Genomic DNA, 20,503 nt, shown 5'->3' with positions numbered 1-20,503 from the left:
TGTTTAATTGTAAACCGATGCGATGTGTGAACGGTCATCGGTATAAAAGAGACTTTAAATAAATAAAATAATAAATAAAATAGCGCGTCCATGTGTGTGCACCGGGTAGCGCATGCACATGGTCGCACACGTGCAATTTTTTAAAATCTACCCCTGAATCTGTTCCTGATTGGATAAAAGCTTCTGATAGTCCTGACTGACTCTCACATTGTCTTGCTTTTAAATTTATTTTGAATTTTTCTATACTGGCGTTCAAGTACCAAGTACATATCACATAGGGATGTGAATCGTGTCCTCGATCGTCTTAACGATCGATTTCGGCTGGGAGGGGGAGGGAATCGTATTGTTGCCGTTTGGGGGGGTAAAATATCGTGAAAAATCGTGAAAAATCGTTAAAAAATCGAAAAATCGAAAAACCGGCACATTAAAACCCCCTAAAACCCACCCCCGACCCTTTAAATTAAATCCCCCACCCTCCCGAACCCCCCCCAAATAACTTAAATAACCTGCGGGTCCAGCGGCGGTCCGGAACGGCAGCGGTCCGGAACGGGCTCCTGCTCCTGCATCTTGTCGTCTTCGGCCGGCGCCATTTTCCAAAATGGCGCCGAAAAATGGCGGCGGCCATAGACGAAAAAGATTGGACGGCAGGAGGTCCTTCCGGACCCCCGCTGGACTTTTGGCAAGTCTCGTGGGGGTCAGGAGGCCCCCCACAAGCTGGCCAAAAGTTCCTGGAGGTCCAGCGGGGGTCAGGGAGCGATTTCCCGCCGCGAATCGTTTTCGTACGGAAAATGGCGCCGGCAGGAGATCGACTGCAGGAGGTCGTTCAGCGAGGCGCCGGAACCCTCGCTGAACGACCTCCTGCAGTCGATCTCCTGCCGGCGCCATTTTCCGTACGAAAACGATTCGCGGCGGGAAATCGCTCCCTGACCCCCGCTGGACCTCCAGGAACTTTTGGCCAGCTTGGGGGGGGCCTCCTGACCCCCACAAGACTTGCCAAAAGTCCAGCGGGGGTCCGGAAGGACCTCCTGCCGTCCAATCGTGTTCGTCTATGGCCGCCGCCATTTTTCGGCGCCATTTTGGAAAATGGCGCCGGCTGAAGACAACAAGATTCAGTAGCAGGAGCCCGTTCCGGACCGCTGCCGTTCCGGACCGCCGCTGGACCCGCAGGTTATTTAAGTCATTGGGTGGGGGATTTAATTTAAAGGGTCGGGGGTGGGTTTTAGGGGGTTTTAGTGTGCCGGCTCACGATTCTAACGATTTATAACGATAAATCGTTAGAATCTCTATTGTATTGTGTTCCATAACGGTTTAAGACGATATTAAAATTATCGGACGATAATTTTAATCGTCCTAAAACGATTCACATCCCTAGTATCTGATGCCACTGGCTCACAGTTACCTGGTGTGCAAAAATGTACATTACTGACTCTTGTCTTTAAGGCTGTTCATAACCAAGGCCCTCTTAGAGCCTTCAATCAGAAACTATAATGAAATTGCAGATTCCCACTGAAAGGTAAGCCTGAAGGCTACTAGAACTCGCACCTTTTCAGTTGTGGGCTCTGCTTTGTGTAACACTTTTCCCACTAGGTTGTAGCTTGAGGATTACCTTTTGGTATTTAGGAAAAAGTTAAAACCCTCTTCATTTCAAAGGCTTTTGGAGCCCTCTAAAATTAAATTGTTAGGGAGATGATCTTAACATGCCAGTGCTAGTTTTATAGCATCCTCTACAGCTCATATGATTTTTATGATTCATATCCTAATTGTCTATATTGATTAGATACATTTATGCTGATTGAAATGTTTGTTTGCTTTTGTTTAAGTGTGTGAAAGCTGTTTAATATTATGGATGCAAGCTATTCGTACCTGTGGGTTATAAATATTTCTAAATACATTTTCAAATCTATGTATATTATTTTTCATAGGAATTTTTCCTGAATAAAAAGCAAATACAAAAGCCTGTGGGTATACTCTACCCGATGACAATTTTAATACTTACTGACTTTGTACCTAGAAAGGCTGTTAAAAATTGCATTAAATGGTACCAAAATAAAATATTTATATTAACATTACAAATGTGTCACACTTCAGAACAACAGCCCTGAAAAAGACTAATAAATAACCTTATTATGCATGTCTGAAACAATTAATTATAAATACTTTGTGGTCGATATTCAAAAGTGACTTAGACAGATAACTTGTGGGTGGGCATTGGGAATAATGAGGCAGTACTAATTAGGCAGATTACTTATCTGGCTAAGTAGTGATATTCAGTGTAATGTTTGGTAGTTCGTGGGCTGCTCCCACGAACCACTGCACTCACTTCCCTGGCATAGCCTTCCCAACAGGCTTCTGATGCAGCCCTAGCACTCCCAACATCAATGTGGCGGGTCGCCATGCCCCAACAAGCAAGATGCCACTGACATCTGCTGGCCCCCTCCTCCTATGGCACGCACACTCCCAAAGTTGCCTAATTTAAAGGGCACAGAGAGAAAACCCCAGAGTTGCCTTCTGATGACATCAGTACTCCGGCCTATAAAAGGCCTCTGCTGAAACTCCTCTAGCACCTCAGCAACCGGTCTCCCTACTTGATAGTAGTGCATGCTGTTCCTGCATCTTCTTCCTTATTCCAGTGTTCCTGACTTCGTTTCTTCAGTCCAGTATCCTTGTCTTCATCTCGTTAGTTCTTCAGTGTCTTCCTCGTTGACCATCTGTCCTTCTCCTTGCCTTCCTGCCCTGTCTATCCATCCCCCCCTTTCCCTTCAGATGGATACCTGGTTTTAACTCGGCCTGATCTTGGACTTGCTTAACCTTTGTCTGCCTCTGGATATTCTTAACCACTGCCTGCCACCAATTACTACCTGCCTCTGTATATTCTTGACTGTCACCTGCCACTGATCACAACCTGCCTCTGCTTATGCCTGGCTTCCATCTACATTAACCCAGTTTTCCTTGACGAATCTCTCCGCCATTATCAGAGTCCTTCACCTAAGACATGCTGGCCCCAGCACCCAAAAGCTCAATCTAAGGGGAACGAGGGCTGCTAAAGGCAAAGCTCCAGCTGGGCCTCTGCTTCATCTGGGTCCACCTGCCAATGGTAGAGGTCTGCAGGGCCATGAATACATTTGGACTTAGCTAGATAGATTATTCATATAACTGGGTCATTCATCAAGCTGTGTTAGGGCTCTAATGTGCAAAATATGCAATATTTTGCATCTTCCCACCCAGATACCCTCCCCTATTACAATGGCATTCTTTGCATGCATCAATAATGCAAATGCATTTAAAGGATGTCATTACTAGTCAATTTGATGCAAATATTTTATTGTGGCTAATACGAGAAGGTTGTCAGCTGCAATAAAATAACAGCACCTCCTTGGTAAGCATTAGATGTATGGGGAGGTCCGGGATCCTAGCACGGGTCCCAAGGCTCCTGCCGCACATTTAAAGCGGTTGGAAAAAAAACAAAACTGTGGCCAAATGGGGAGGCTGAGCGGGGATCAGTGCTGACCCCCATTTCAACCCAGGCCTGCCAGTCGAGCAGTTCCAACTCCCCCAAAAGAAAAACATTTTTTAATAATGTGCATGGTGGTAGAAGCGACGGTCCCTCCAAGACTTTTCTCCCCAGGCCCAGACGCCTCCTGAAGTGTCCAAAGCCCCCTTGTGCCCCCAGCCCCCCAATGCATCAAATAGAGCCATGAAACGATCCATTATATAACACTAAAATAACTCCAATGCTGATATAGAACGAGATCTTGAAAAGTTTCAGCCCGCAAATTTCTTGTTTTAAAATTGTTTTACAAACTTTTCACTTTCTTATTCAAATTATCAATTTCTCTATTTTTAGAAACAATACTAATCATTAAATCATCCACATGTTACTCAATAGAAATCTCTCTTCCGTTGGAAAAAAATCAGCAGAACCAGGGGTCACGATTTGAAGCTCCAAGAGGAAGACTCAGAACCAATGTCAGGAAGTATTTCTTCACAGAGAGGGTGGTGGATGCCTGGAACGCCCTTCTGGAGGAAGTGGTGAAGACTAAACCTATGAAGGACTTCAAAGGGGTGTGGGATAAACACTATGGATCCATAAAGTCTAGAGGATGTGAAGGGAAAGACTGCTGCTACCTGGAGATAATACCCTTATTTAATAGACATACACACGGTAAATGCGACTCCGACAGTGCTCTATGCTTCAACAGCAAGAGGAAATGTGACTCTGACGACAGTGCTCTATGCTTCAACGGCAAGAGGAAATGTGAAAAAAAGGATTTGCATTCACAAGAAATGCGGGGAGTAGCTTGCTTCTTACAGTGGTTACTGCCCCAAACCAAACAAGCCTAATGCTTCACTTTCAATTCATACCCAGTGTTGTTCTCTGCTTCAACGGCAGGGGAAATGAAGAAAAGATGATTTTTATATTCCGACAACAACCAACAAGGACTGAATCCAACAGTCTGGGTAAACAAATAAGCATGGGTGTAGCTTGCTTGCTATGGTGGTTAGTACCCCAAATCAATTAAGCCTGATAATTCACTTTCAATACATATCCAGAGAAGCTCTCTGCTTCAAAGGCAGGGGGAAATGAAGAAAAGTGGATTTATATTCAGATAACAACCAACAAGGACTGAATTGCACAGGCTGGGTAAACAAATAAGCGTGGGAGTAACTTGTTTATTGTGGCAGTTACTACCCCTAACCAATTAAGCTAGATTAATGGTGGGGTAGAAGGGAAATAGAATCAAAAGGTTACATTAATAGCGGGGGTGGAAGGGAAATAGAACCAAAAGGTTACATTAATAGCAGGAGTGGAAGGGAAATAGAACTAAAAAGTTACTAAAGGCAAGAGTAACAGATAAGTATGAGAGAGAGGAAAAAAAAGTGTGGAAGCTTGCTGGGCAGACTGGATGGGCCATTTGGTCTTCTTCTGCCATCATTTCTATTTTTCTATGTTTCTTTCTGAGAGAGATTATCATGCTCCCTTACTTTCTCTTTTAAATCTCCTACTTCACTTCTCAAGGTAGCATGGCCAGGAATAAGAAAATCCTTGCTATCCATAACAGCTTGCCAAATTATGAGAAGTCAATAAGCAAGGTAGATTTAAACTCTTCTGATGCTATATTTAAATCCATCTTATTTGACACCCCCTCATATTTCCAAGGTGGACTTGGCAGTATGCTTCCATGGTACATTTGGGCTTTAAAGCCTCGAAAGATCTCTTGATAGCTTAGCTTAGTGTTACAGGTCTTTACTGCTGAAAAGCTCTTGGAGACAGACAACAAAACAGTGGGAGCAGACCCCCTCCATCTGTAATTACCCCAGCCCCGGACTTCTCTGGTGCTTCTGAGTACAGCATGATCTCTTCAATCATGCTTATGGTTGCCATCAACCCCCTCTAGACTATTTCCCTCCCAGAGTGCTTTTGCAGGGGGGGCCAGAAAGCAAAGCTAGATGATGTCTGGATAGTTGTGAATCAAGGCTTTTGGCACCAGGATTCCAGCACTAGTTCTGATTGAGCTGAAGGCCGAAAGGAGCAGGAAGAAATTGCTGGATCAAAACCCGACCCCCACCCTTCCAAAAAAACCCAAAGAATCATACAGGAAGTACACTGGGAGGATGGAGAGAAAACTGACTTCCGTGTTTGAAAATTTAAATGACAACCTATCAAGTAGTTAAGATTATTTTATATTATTACTACCACTACTAATAATAATCTTCAGTTATTCTTGGGTAAGTGAATAAGTAAAGGTATTTCTCTAAGATTACATAAAGGATTTATGGAAAAACTCAAATTAGGACCCAGGAATCCTGAATCCCAATCTCATGCCTTAACTGCCAGACCTTCTCCTAGTGAAACGCACAGAAAGATCAGGTAGAATTATGGCTTTCCAAATGATTTTGAAATTTATAGTTTAATATTCTCCTGGATTTTTTCCAAGTTGAGGTTTTAATACCTTCCAGTTCATTTTTTTTTAAAAAGTGAAAGTTCCTTTAATATCTGTGAGGAGAAAGAACAACAGTTGACTGAGCAAATGCGTGAAGGTGCCTTCTAATTGGCATTGAGAAGGAAGTGTTGACTTGAAACACTTCATTCAATTCAACCCAATGTCATTCTGAGTCACTGTCACTGTAATAATAATTACTAGCATGAAAATGGAAGCTGGGAAGTAATCTCCCTAAAGACATAATGTGTAATGCTACTGCTTCTACACAACATTTCTTGGCTCTTGAACACGCTTTAAAATTCATTCTGATTGCTATAAGCTAAGCTACTATACTGAAGTACCATTTTATCTATTTCATTCTTTTTGAATTGCCAGCATAGACAGAATCAGGGTATAGTGTCATAAAAAGGAAAATTGTTATATGGTCATCAACTGAAAATGCAGTTAAAACTGTAGCCGTACACTTAACGGACATTAGCCACTTGCTAAAGTGTTACAAAAGGATAATCTGCAAGTTTTCTTTAAAATTCCAGAATATATTTTAATGCTGGGGGAAAAAAATCCAAATCAACAAGAAAAACATGTTTATCCCTATAATGCACATGGAAGTAGTACTCATAATGCTTACTCAAAGGCCTATGGCAGATAACAGGATACTGTCAGAGATACATCTATCTCTTCATGGGCTGAAAACTGAATACACCTTACTGAGGATGTCCTCTCTGACCCAATTTCATGCAGAAAATGCAGAAAATGCTTCATAGAAAAAAACAAAACTAAAAACAGAAGCAAACTAAAGAAAAAAGTGTGTGCAAAACTCTAGGTATTATAAGAAAGTTAGCCAGGTACATGAATGAGGCAGTTATTAAAACCCTATGCAGAGTTTGCAATCCCGTAGGACTTCCCTTTGAAAATAGGCTGGACTGCGGGAACGGGCCTGAATCTTGGTGGGTATATTTGCATGTGCTTTGAAGGAGATGCAAATATACCTGCAGAAACTACAAGCAGACTTTCAAAATAAGAGTCCTGCTGATATCTTTCCTACCCTGACCCTACCACATCCCTCTCCCTTCCCGTTTTGCTGGCAGATGAATGTACCCATGCTGTGACCAGTGTAGGTACATTTACCTGCAGAAGAGGGATAGGCATTATATGGGTAATCAGCTATTTACCCTTGAAAACGTCTTGGAAAATTGCTCTCCCCATATGCTATTGGTTTACACAGCAATTCCGAGACCAGTTTTAGAATGACCATGGTGGTTACTTTGCACCCATAGGCCTGCAAGCAGATTTTCAAAGGGAAAATTTCCTGCTGACTTTCCCTTTCAAAATTCCATGCTGGTGCAAAGCACCAGGGACCAAAATGAAATCCCTGTGCATACTTGACCCATCCTATCCCAACTCCACCCCCAGCCCTACCTCTTGATCCTGCAATAATTTACCTCAAATGGGGGGAATGGATGTATGCAATTTTCAAAAGTTTTTTTTTTTTTTAAATAAGTACCTGTTTACCCACAGAAATCACTTTGAAAATTGCTCCTTTGCTTTACAATAAAAATTAGACATAACGGTAATTTTCAAACCGGCATGCAGACGCACGTGTGCGTGTGCCTAGGGATGCCTTTCTGCATGCTCGGGTGCCGAATTTTAAGTGGGTGCACGCATGTGCATGCTATCTAAAATGCCACTTCTACTGCGAAAACTGGGGGATTTTAAAAGGGGTGCATGCTGACACTATTGCCGGTTTTACCAGTTCATCCCCAGTTTTCTAGTTAAGAGAGAGGTCCTGCAAATCCCACTAGTTTAAAAGCTTTCGCTATCCCTCCCGTTATCTTCAATCCTTAAAACCCCACAGATATGCCTATTTTTCTTTATTTTTTAACTTACAAATCAATCATAGCAGAAGTAAAGTTACATGACAGGGAGCCTCAGCGCATGCTGGGCTGTGTCAGTATTTACACGCACTTTTCTGGTTCACGCCCCGAAAAGCCTATGCCCCGCCCCCTTTTGGAAACTTTCTAGATATGCGCCCCGAGGGATATACACGTGTATCTCCGCTCTGCGTGCACAAGCCTGACTTATTCATGCATCCCCTATTTAATACGCGAGCTGGGCTTTTAAAATTCACCTTAATGTGTTTTCACTTCTCATAAGATCTATTAAAAGCAGCAAGAACATTAAACATTTTGAACAAAGAGAGGTTGTTTTGTCTTTTAGCCCAAGGAAACATTTTCTGGCATCCAAGAGACAGTAATTTTTGTAATTGGCAATCTGTTTTCATGCTGTAGCAATAAATTTAAAAACATTTATTTAGTTCAACTCTGAAGCGTTTTGTAACAGATTTCTTAAAAGACAGGAACATTAAATCAATAAGACATGCTGTACATGATGTAGTTTAGTAAAGTTGTGGGGGGTGCTCAAAAGACACTGAATGCAGAGAGGATTGCATTTGTTCTTTCTGCTACAATGCAGTTCAAAACCCTTCTCTTGTCCGGAAATATCTGTTTTCTTTCAACATTCTCATTAGGATGTGCCAGACTAAATGCTTTAAAGTACCAACCCCAAATACAAATGTGATTCCCTACATCCTTCATCACTTTGATCTGAAAATCTGAAACAGATGCAAAACAGGCTCATCCCATGCTGGAACTGATTGGCAAATGGCAAGAATTACAAATTAGACATGGCAGCTCTATTTGGAGCATGCTAATTAGCTCTGAATCCAATTTACTGATCATTTTTGTGCCTTGAAAGTTTCATAAAGGGCATTAGTTTCTTCCAAAACACTTAAGCAGTGATAGAGCATACTCTGGTGCAGAGCTTCTCAACCCGTGTGCCGGGCCGCATCCTTCCTGTGCCACAGTGGGTCAGCCTCCTTTTCAGCTCTCCCCCTGCAGGGCCGTCACAGGGTGCCACAGAGGACGCTCCTGTGCATCATGCACCGGCGGGGAGGCGCCTTCTGCGCAGGGTGGGGAGTCGCGTGCGGGGAGGATGGAGCCAGAGTCACCACTAGAGAAAAGAGGGGGGGTCCCAGAAGGCAGGAAGCACCCCTTGAGAGGAAGGGCCCTGGGCCGTCACTGCCCCCGTCGTTTTGGTGTCCCCCCCGAGGACCAAGCAAACTAGAAAGTGTGCCCTCAAAAAAAAAAAAAAAAAAGGTTGAGAAGCCCCGCCCTCGTGCATGTGGGGATGAGGAAGGATTTAGTAGACAGAGTTCTGAACCGGCATTTAGAAATCCTTGGGTATGAGTTCAAAAGGGATGGGCACAGAAACAATCTTTTCAGTTCAGTTCATTATTTTGGCCTGTTTCATTTTGTTCTGTTTCAGGTCTCAAAATTTCATTTCTTTATAGCATTCATGCTCTCTTGAAGCCAATAGGGGAAGCAATGCATGAATGGTCCACAGCAACGAAAGGGAGGCAAAGGGCACCAGCAAGACTGGTATGAACGCTGCAATGCACCAGTAGAGGAGCTAATGGCATCAGCAAGAGTGGCATTAATACCCTACGGCAAAGTGAGGGGGTGGGGGTTGGGGGGGGCAAAGCAGCATCAAGAGTGGCATAAAGACCCTGGCACTCTGAGAGGGGAGGGGCAAAGATAACAAATAGTGACATTAACAGCCCAAGGCACCTAAAGAGGGGCAGAACAGGACCAACAATAGCAGGAACACCCCAAGGATCCAAAAGGGGCAGAGGGCACCAACATGGCAGGGAAAACCCTAAAGCACCAAAAGATGGGCAAAAGCACATACAGTTGTGGCAGGAAGTCCCGAAGGCACTCACGGCTGGAGCTAGCTTTTTGCTGCTCTTTACTAACAATTACTGTGCAGCCCCCTGCTTGGTTTTTTAACACTGAATATTTTTTTCCCTCTCCGACAACCAATACACAATAGAAACAGTCTCTGTCTGTCTCTCCATCTCTCTCTCTCTCTGCCTCATGCTGTCTCTCACATTCTCAGTTTCAGTCTCACATTCTGTCTCTCTCTCTCGGTCTCATTTTATCCCACACTGTCTTAAACTTTGTCTTTAAGTCTATCAAGTCATTTTCAGTCTCTCTCTGTCTCACACTATCACACTCTGTCTCAGTCTCTCTCTGTCTTACTTTCACTCAGTCTCACTCTCTCTCTCACAATCTTTCTCTCTGTCTTTCAATCTCTCCCTCACACTCTCTCTCTCTGACTCATGAGCTTTGTCTCTCAATCTCTGTCTCTCCAAGTTTCAGTCTGTGTTTCTATCTCTGTTTCTTCTAAACCAACCATCCACCTGCCAGTCATACCATACCTACCCTCTTCCCAAAGCTAACCAGCCAACCACCTGAGTTGTTGACAAACACACCACCCCCTCACCCTGGACCAATCTTACCCCATTTGTGGGTCTAAAATACCTAAATGGGGCAAGAGTCATCCCCAGGATCTCTTACCCCATCTGCCAGTATTTAAATATGGTACCAGCTGGCTCTGTGGCTGGAACCATTTAAAAATGTTGGCTGGAGGGGGGAGCAGGAATGCCTGAAGTTCGTTTCTACCCCATTTTGACATTTTGTTCCCACAGACAGGATATGGGTTTGAGAGGAGGAGATGAGTGAAAGCTCATGGGTCTTTTTAAATTATGGATCACAAGTGCTAGCTGGCATCTTACAGTTTTCCAGTCCCATCCGTGCTGACCAACCAATAATGCCGCCATCCCCCCAGGAATGCTGCCCTGTGCACTTGCACAATTTGCAAACCCAGTAGCAGCAGGCCTGAAGGCATCAAACGAGCAGCTAAGGGCATTAATAACAGTTAGCATAGACATCCCAAGGCACCAAGAGAATGACAAAGCAGCACCAACAGTGGCAAGCATACCTCAAGGCACCAAAAGAAGGGGACAAGGCATGAACATCTTAAGGCAATGCTGAGAGAGGCAAGGCAGTAACAGCAGTGGCTGAAATACCGCAAAACACCAAGAGATGGGTATAGTAGCTCCACCAATGACAATACCCCAAGGCTTCAAATTAGGGGCAAAGGGCATCAACAACAATGGAATGAAGACCTCAAGCAATAAGAGAGGGGTTTAAGTGGCATCAACACACCCACAGCACAGAGAGGTGCAAAGCAGCATAAACAGTGGAATGAGGGCTCCAAGGTACCCAAGGGCGACAACAGTGGCCTGAACACATCAAGGCACTATGAGGTGAACAAAGAGCCACAACCAACAGCAGAATACGGATCACAAGGCACCAAAAGAGGATAAAAAGCATCAACAACAGTGACATGAACACCCCAAGGCAACCAAAATAAGGGCAAAGCAGCACCACGAGCGACATGAACAGCCAGAGGCACCAAGAGAGGGACAAAGGGCACAAACAGTGGCATGAACAGCCCCAAGCATCATGAGAGTGAGAAAACAGCAAGAGCAGTGGCGAGAAAATAGCAAGACATTGTAAGAGAGGCAGAGGTTGAAAACAAGAGTGGCATGAGCACCCCAAAGCACAGTGAAAGGGACAAAGCAATACCGGCAGTGGCAGGAGTTGTGCAAGGCCCCACGAGAGGAATAGGAGCAGGCTGGGAGTTAGCAGTAGTGGAGCAATGAATTAACACACTGTGCAGGAGAGGGGTGGGATGAGAGAATAAACGTTTTTTAAATTTTTTCTTTCTGGAGTCAAAACACCCCAAGTATAACCAAGAGACAGTGTGGGAAGATCAAGTGTAACAGTGGCAGAACACAGCAAGGAGCTGAACCACGAAATTTTACAACTGGATAAATAAATAACTGGAGAAGAAAGTTTTACTTTAATATTTTAAACATTGTTTTGGGGGTCAAAACACCACATTAAAGTCAAGAGAGGTAGAGTGGAAGGAACAGGCCAGGTTTCAAAACAAAATGAATGAAAACATAATGAAATTTAGCTCATTTTTCTATTTCATTTTAAAAACAAAATTGAAAATGCCATTGATACATCTTATTTCATTTCAAATGACAGCACATCTCATGTGTTTGCCTCTGTGTTTCACAGATCTCTCTTTACTATGCACTGCAGAAACACTGAGGTTAAAATTAGCCACTGAATATATCCAGCTATCTTAAAGTTAGCCAGATAAGTTTATACAGCATTCTTTGTCTTCAGTCCCAGTGGTTCCTGAGTTTCAGTTATTGTTCTGTTCCTCCCTTGTCCCTGCCCTAACAGGCTACACTCTTTATGACTAAGAAACATAGAAACAGAAAAATGACGGCAGAAAAGGACCAAATGATCCGCCCACTCAGTCCAGCAAGCTTATGCCAGTATCTGCTGCACTGTGCAGATTACCCTCATACTTATCAGTTTCCCAGACTGTAAAAGTCAGGGCCCTCAGATGCTTTTTTTGAATCCAATTTCCCTTAACTCATGCCGTGGAAGCAGAGAGAATTGATGGAACACATGGACGCGGCGATTTTATAACATGTGTGCATCACCACGCGCATGTTATAAAATACATGCATGTTATAAAATACATGCACGCCCCGATTTTATATCGGGGCGTGCATGTGCGGGCGGGTTCAGACTCGCGCATGCAACGGTGGGGGGGGTGATTTTCTAACATAACGTGTGGTGTTGCGAGTAGGCCTTTCCCAGTTCCCTCCCAGTCCGCTCCAATTAAGGAGCGGACTGGGAGGGAAAATTCCTATACCCCTTCCTTCTCTGCCTCCCTTTTCCTCTCTCCTCCTCGACCCCTAAAACCCCTTTCCCTACCTTTTTTTTTAATTTTGGATCTTACTTCATCTGATTAGATGGCGCTGTCCCGTCCGACCCCCACTTCACCCCCGCCCCTTTTGTAAACCCCTGCACTTCCGCGCGTATCAGAAGATACACACATGGCCAGGCCATTTTTTAAATGCGCTCAATTTGCACTCAGCCTGGCCATGTGCGTATCTCCCAATTTTTGTGTGCACGGGGTTTTTAAAATGTACTCGTTAGTGATTAATGGTAGAAACAACTGCATCAGCAAGTTTATTTGTTCCCCAAACCGTAAAAGTCGGGGCCTCGTTGGTTGCTGTTTGAATCCAATTCCCCCTTTCCCACTGCTGTTGAAGCAGAGAGCATTGATGGAGTTGCATTAACAGTATCAAGGCTTATTTATTAAAGGTAGCAACTGCCACACCAGCAAGTTACCCCCAGTTATCCCCATGCACTCTTTTCTTATTTCCATCCTCTAGCCTTTAGGGATCCACAGTGTGTATCCCATGCCCCTTTTGAATTCCTTCACCGTTTTCTTCTTCATCACCTCCTCCTTCATCACCTCCAAGCATTCACCACCCTCTCAGCGAAGAAATGTCCATAGAGAAATAAAAAGTATATACTCTATGGACTTGAATGAAACAGCATTTTTTTAGCTTCAGTTCTTGAGTACATCTCTTGCCTCTTGCCTCCTGCTCTCCATGCCGTCCTATCCTGCCTTTCCTTTCAGATGGATACCTGGTATTGACTTCAGCCTGCCTCCTGGAAATTCTTGATCGCCGCTTGCCACAGATCTCTGCCCATCTCTGGAAATGCCTCACCTACATCTACCTTTGTAGCTGCAGTTTTCAGGTTTATTTTTTAACTATTTTTCTCATTTTATCAGTTTCTAGGGATGTGCAGAAGGAAAAAAATTATTGCTATTCAGTATTCATTTCGCCGGGACCCAAATTCATTGCATTCGTTTCATAGGGGAGGAAACCAATTCATTGATATGTTTTATTCGTTTTCCAATTTCCCATTAAAATCAATGGGGAAAGTATTTCAGCCTATTTTTGGCTGCAGAATTGGAGTTTTCTTATCAATTCTGATGAAACTTCTAGGGAGCAATCATCAGAACGAGAAAAGAGCTCCAAGGTACTTAGACTGTGGCAAAGTGGCACCAAAGTGGCATGAATAGCCTAAGGCACTTTAAAGGGGCAAAGGGATACCAGGAGTGGCAAGAGTGCTTTAACAGAGGCGCAATATACTTGAGTCTGCAAAACTGGCTGCCCACAGGCACAGTGCCTTGATGTGCACTAATGTAATGTATGTGCACACAACAAAATTGTAACTAACTACAAAAGAGGCCCACTGGGGATTTGCCTTCCGAGACCACCGCTGTCCCAATATACGTGAGTCTGCAAAACTGCCCAGTGCCCACTGTTACTGATGCACAGTGCAATGCCTTCTTGGATTAAAAGAGCACAGAGAGACAGTGAGTTAAAAAAAAACAAAAACTGCAGTTATGCCAGTTAACAAAAAAGCCTGGCTTGCCACAACAACAAAATCGATGAAATATCTGTTTCAATGGCAATTCTATCAAACTAGCTACAAATTGAATATATCTCCCACCCACAACACCCAAATGCTGCTTGCAACCGACCCCAGGGGGTAAAATAAGCAGCAAAATGCCACTGCTAGTGCTAGCAGCTTCTCTCAGTGGCACAGAGAGCCCATCTCAGATCAATAAAAAAATTTGCAGTAAAAAAAAAACCAGGGCTAGTAGCTGGCACTGCAGCCAAATCGAACAAATATCTTTTTCTATCGACGTAGCTAGCAATTGAATACAGATTTGAGACTCTCAGACTAGCTCTGAGTGAAGCCACCTTCCACAGACCACTTCTCCAGACCACCCCTTCAAAGAGAGTGCATGGCACACCGTGATCTTAACATATATATCATCAGGTCATCAGGAGCAGCGTCGCAGAGCACTGAGTGAGAGCGGCGATTCGCTGCATTAGAAAAATGCTTAGCACTGATAGGTTGCATTCTGGTCTCCTTGCCAACCTGTCTGACCCACAGCCTTTGGTATGGTTGATCATCAAACACTTCTCCATAGACTATCTGGAATTGGTCTAACTGGAAAAACTTTAAACTGGTTCAACTCATTCCTTCAAAACAGATCATTTCATGTAAACATTAACAACTATATCTCAGATCTAATTCCACTTGAAACCAGTGTACCACAAGGCTCTGCCCTATCTGCCTCATTATTCAACATCTACTTATGCCAACTACTTATGCCAACTACTCTCAAGCCTCAACTTCACCTACTATATGTACGCAGATGACATTCAACTACTCATCCCGTAATGAACACCATTGAAAATGCTCTCAAACTAGCCACCACCCATCTCACCATAATAAAAAACACTCTAAATAACATGAATTTATGCCTTAACATGGAAAAGACCGAATGTATACTACTGGAAAGAAAAAGCCAACATAACCAACCCAAGAACTCAATCCAAATTAGTAACACCATTTATTTATTTATTTATTTATTTTTAACTTTTCTATACCGACGTTCCTGTATAAAATACATATCACACCGGTTTACAATGAAACTGCAAATTCGCTTGATCAAACTAAATGAAAATGTAAAAGACCTGGGAATTTGGCTCGACCCTGAACTGAACTTCTAAAAACATATAACCATGAAAACTAAAGAAGGATTCTACAAGCTTGCAATACTTAAGAGGCTAAAACCACTCCTAATCAACCTGAATTCAGAACCATTCTTCAATCTCTAATATTCACAACCTTTGACTACTGCAACTCACTACTAATAGGATTACCCAAATCAACCACACGCCTCCTACAGCTACTTCAGAACACCACAGCAAGAATACTCACCAATCACAAAAGATCGGAACACATCACCCCAGTACTAAAGGAACTACATTGGCTGCCCATAGTGAAACGCACAGAATACAAATTACTCTCCATAATTCATAAAAACATAAACAACAATGAAAAAGAATGCCTAAATATGATATTCCAGAAACATATCCCTCAGCGCAACACCAGATCAACTAATAAGGCTCTACTCGCCATCCCATCAGTAACAACTGCTAGTCTTACTACAACTAGAGAAAGAGCAGCTTCAGTAGCCGGCCCTCGCCTATGGAACTCACTACCTGAAATCCTCAGGTTACAAAATGATACAAAACTATTCAAAAAACAGCTCAAAACATTCCTATTTAAGCAAACTTACAAAGACGGCATCGGTTAACACAAAGATGGCATCGGTTAACAAAATCACCGCCAAAGATAAACACCAAGATTAGAAATCTTTGCACTTATAAAACTCAGACAAAAGGTGCAACAGTATCATTCAATTACCTAAAATACTAGTAAATCTAAATATAACCAATAATTACCCCGACTATTATCAAAGTTAAAAACAACCAAGCTAACTTTAGCAAAACAAAAGATCACCATGTTAATGCTAGTAAAATTAAATCGCAACTAAATGTACCTGTGTTAACTGTTACGACTATCATTGTAAGAAGTTGCTATATGTATGTTATTAAAGCTCTGTTGTTAAAGCTGGGAATTAGCAATCTGTTATTAGAGCTCTGTTGTTAAAGCTGAGAGATAGCAATCTGTTATAAACGGAGAAGTTGTGGGTGGATCCTTGGACCAGTAGCAGGTGACCATGCCTCGTGGGAGATCCCGAGAGGGACCACTGGTCAGGCTTAGTGTAGGAGACAGACACACACTAGTTCATTAATTAGACGATATATTAAACCACCAGAGGTGGCAGTAGTGAGCTGGAAGCGCTCGGCTGGGTTGTAGTCCCTCAGCTACTGGAACAGCAATCCCAAGGTGGCTGAGCTGCAGAGAAACTAAGAAAGTGAGTAGGCAGTATATGCAAAGTTCTGGAACAAGTCATTGATGGTAACACAAATGCAATAATCTCTTGAAGCAGCTCAGGAGCTGGGATGCAGTAGGCCATCGAGGAGCAAGTACCTGGTCCCAGGGAAAGCTCTGAGAGATAGATGGAAACTCACTAATGTTGTAAACAGCGATGACTTCTTAGCAGAAGTGGAATTCAGGAGCTGGTCCGGGATGTGGGCCCCCGAGGAGCAAGTACCGGTTCCAAACTGCGACCTGAAAAGAAAAAGAGAGAGCGAGGCCCCCGAAGAGCGGGTACCTCTAGTGAAGACCGAGGAGGCAGAGTAGCTATGTTTGCGGAGAGCGAATCCTATCCGCAGCGACCTGGAGGAAGCAAATCCCCATGCTAACTCGTCTTGTTAGCGAAAATTGAGACCTTAAATATCTGGAGTTGATGATGTCATCTCAGGGGGACGCCCCTGAGGTTCGCGCCAATGCCGGTACATCAGTTGGGCCGCGCGCGCTCGCCCTTAGGCATCTGGTCAACATGGCAGCTTGCAGCATCAACCCGGCCCGGGGACGCCGGAGGAGGACGGCCTGGAGATGCCACAGCAGCTAGTCTTCCATCAACCCCGGAGGGAGGCGCCAGCGAGGTAAGGTGGGCGGAGCAGAGACATCGGACAGCGACGGACACAACAGTATATTGATATATATATTTGTTTCTATATTTGCTTTTACATTAGTTTATATATTTGTTATGACATCCATTATTATATCTGTTACGATATTCATTGTAAGAAGTTGTTATACTTGTAAACCGGAGTGAAGGCCTGTACCAAACTTCGGTATATAAAAACACACAAATAAATAAAATAAATAAATAAATATGACAGGGCTGTGAGGTCACTTATGACTCACAGGAAAGGGCTGATTTTTTTTTTGCTATGGATACACCCACATGGCGTTCACCTATTTCAAACGGCCACTAAGAAATCACTGTGAGTGAGCCAAAAGAATAAAACTAATGATATGTTTGTATTTGTGGATGATCGCAATACGTTTCGCGAACCCACAAATACAACGAATATGGACCTATATGTTGCAGATTGCCAATGAGTTGCAAACAAATGCACACCTCTATCAGTTTCTCTTTTGAAAATTTAGTGCTAGAGCCATGGATTTACTTACTGTGCCCCTGCCAGTCATTAATTAAAATTTAATCATATTATGATCACTATTGCCAAGCGGCCCCATCATCGTTACCTCTCCCACCAAATCCTTCGCTCCACTGAGAATTAGATCTAAAATAGCTCCCTCTCATTGGTTCATGAACCAATTGCTCTATAAAACTGTCATTTATTCCATCCAGGAACTTTATCTCTCTAGCATATCCTGATGTTACATTAACCCAGCCAATATTTGTTAGCTTCCTTAATTTCTTTTAGCATTTCACTGTCCATCTCACCATCTTGGCCAGGTGGACAGTAGTATACTCCTATCACTATACTCTTCACCAACACTCAAGGGATTTCTACTAGGGGTGTGCATTCTTTTGCAATGTATTGGCAATCCGCAACGTATATGCCATATTCGTTGTATTCATGGGGGTCACGGAACGTATGGCGAACTCCCACGAATACAACATATCACTAATGAATAAACCCTCACCCTCCTGACCCCCACCCGCCCAAGACTTGCCAAAAGTCCCTGGTGGTCCAGCGGGGGTCCTGGAGCGATCTCCTGCACTCAGGCTGTCGGCTGCCGGTATTCAAAATGGCACCGATAGCCCCTGTGACATAGTAAGGCCAAAGGCTATCTGCACCATTTTGAATACTGGCAGCCGACGGCCTGAGTGCAGATCGCTCCAGGACCCCTGCTGGACCACCAGGGACTTTTGGCAAGTCATGGGGGGGGGGACTCCTAACCTCCCCAAGACTTGCCAAAAGTCCCTGGTGATCCAGTAGGGGTCGTGTAGCGTTCTCCTTCACTTGTGCCGTCAGCTGCCAGTATTCAAAATGGTGCCGATAGCCTTTGCCCTTACTATGTCACAGGGGCTGACTAATGGCACCGGTAGCCCCTGTGACATAGTAAGGGCAAAGGGTACCGGTGCCATTTTGAATACTGGCAGCCGACAGCGTGAGTGCAGGAGATCGCTCCAGGACTCCTGCTGGACCGCCAGGGACTTTTGGCAAGTCTTGGGGGGGGGGTGGGGGTCAGGAGGGTGGGGGGTTGTAGTAAATTAAATTTAAAGGGTTGGGATGGGGTTTTTTTTGGAAAATGAATACATATGTAACTAATGAACGGATCGGGGTCCCCCGAGAACGGATGCAACGGATTTGGGTCCTGACAAATCCGAATACTGAATGGGACTAATCCATCCCTGCTGCACATCCCTAATTTCTACCCATAAAGATTTGATTGCGCATTTAGTCTCGTGCAGGATCTTTATCCTGTTGGACTCTATCCCATCCCGGACATACAGTGGCACCTCACCATCAAGATGCTTCTCTCAGTCTCTGCGATATAATTTTACCCTAATATAGCACTATCTCATTGGTTCTCCTCCTGCTACCATGTCACTGAGATGCCAATTAAGTCTATGTCAGCATTCACTGCCATACATTCTAATTCTCCCATTTTACTTCTTAGCCTTATGGCATTAGCATACAAACATTTCAAAGTGTGTTTATTGTTTGTATTAACATTTTGCTTTTCGTTTGACAGGGATAAATTGGAATATTTTAGCTCAGGTGAGTTTATAATTATAGGCACTTGGACTACTTTTGTTATTATTGGAACCTCACTGTCGGGATGCCCTAACTCTAATGCTTCATTAGTATCCTTCGAAGATACCTCCCTCCAAACCATGCACTGCTGTGCGACTGTCGGCATTCCCCTTTGATTTAATTTATAATCTACTCTGTCTACTTTTTAAAGGTTATATCCTGGACTCAAAGGCATTTTTAATTTATTTTGAAAACATTTATAAATCACTTTCCAGTTAAAATGTTTTAAACTCCCAAAATGATGTACAGTTAAAAACAATGGTAAAATACAATACATAAAACGAAAACGAAAACAAAACACAAGAACACAAAATCACAAATAATCTACATACTGTCTTTGCAAACACTGTCATTTGCTGAATGTCAGCATTCAAATCTCCTTGTCCTTCAAGGCAATTTAGGTTAATACAGAGCTTTTTCACACATCACAATGGCAGTGCCAAAGTAGTTCTTGGTAGCAGATTTCTCCTCTGCTGCTCCTTTCATAGCTATGCCATTTTGAGTAAGAATGAGTTGCCTTTTAAATCTTCCCAAATAGCTTACAGCTGTTGTCAGATAACTAAACAGCATTGGCTGTCAGCCAGAAACTCTGGCACAGATTCTAGCCAGGCAATGCAACCTTTTGTAGTCTGCAGCTGATGATATAGCTCTTTTGAATGACTCAATTACAATAACTAAGCTCAGAGAAGGGAAGTGTTATATATGTAGTTCTTTAAAGTGAACCTAAGTATAATAAATACAATAAAGGCAGTACATTATTTTTCTAAACTCTTTGTTCAGGGAGGTTTTGGCAAGTGGGAGGATTTTAAAGTCAGCTTCCAAAAGATTTCCTTTTTTTGCATTTCTTCAGCTGGGAGATGTTGCCATGATAGCTGAGAGGTGGCTTGTTATCTCGCGACACCTCCCATCACTGTTTTAGAGAGGATGGCCTTTGTTAATAAGAGATCCAAGGGGCATATTAGTAGAATTTATAGGGCTATACAATGGGCTAAAGACCACCATTCCTTGAAAGTGTGGAATAGATGAGATAGCAAACTAGGGGTGGACATTCAGTTAGAGAACTGGGATAAGATCCTAGAAGATATTTGGAAGTCTTTGCAGCCTCAAATTTTATTGAATAGCAGTATAAGATTATTATGTGGCCATGTTTGAAGTCCTCTTGATTTAGATGAACACTTCCAAATCTGACCTATGTTGGAGAAAG

The sequence above is a fragment of the Rhinatrema bivittatum genome, chromosome 2 (genome assembly GCF_901001135.1).
Source record: "Rhinatrema bivittatum chromosome 2, aRhiBiv1.1, whole genome shotgun sequence".
Classification (NCBI taxonomy): domain Eukaryota; kingdom Metazoa; phylum Chordata; class Amphibia; order Gymnophiona; family Rhinatrematidae; genus Rhinatrema; species Rhinatrema bivittatum.
The sequence above is the reverse complement of the archived record's forward strand: the minus strand, read 5'-3'. Positions refer to the sequence as shown.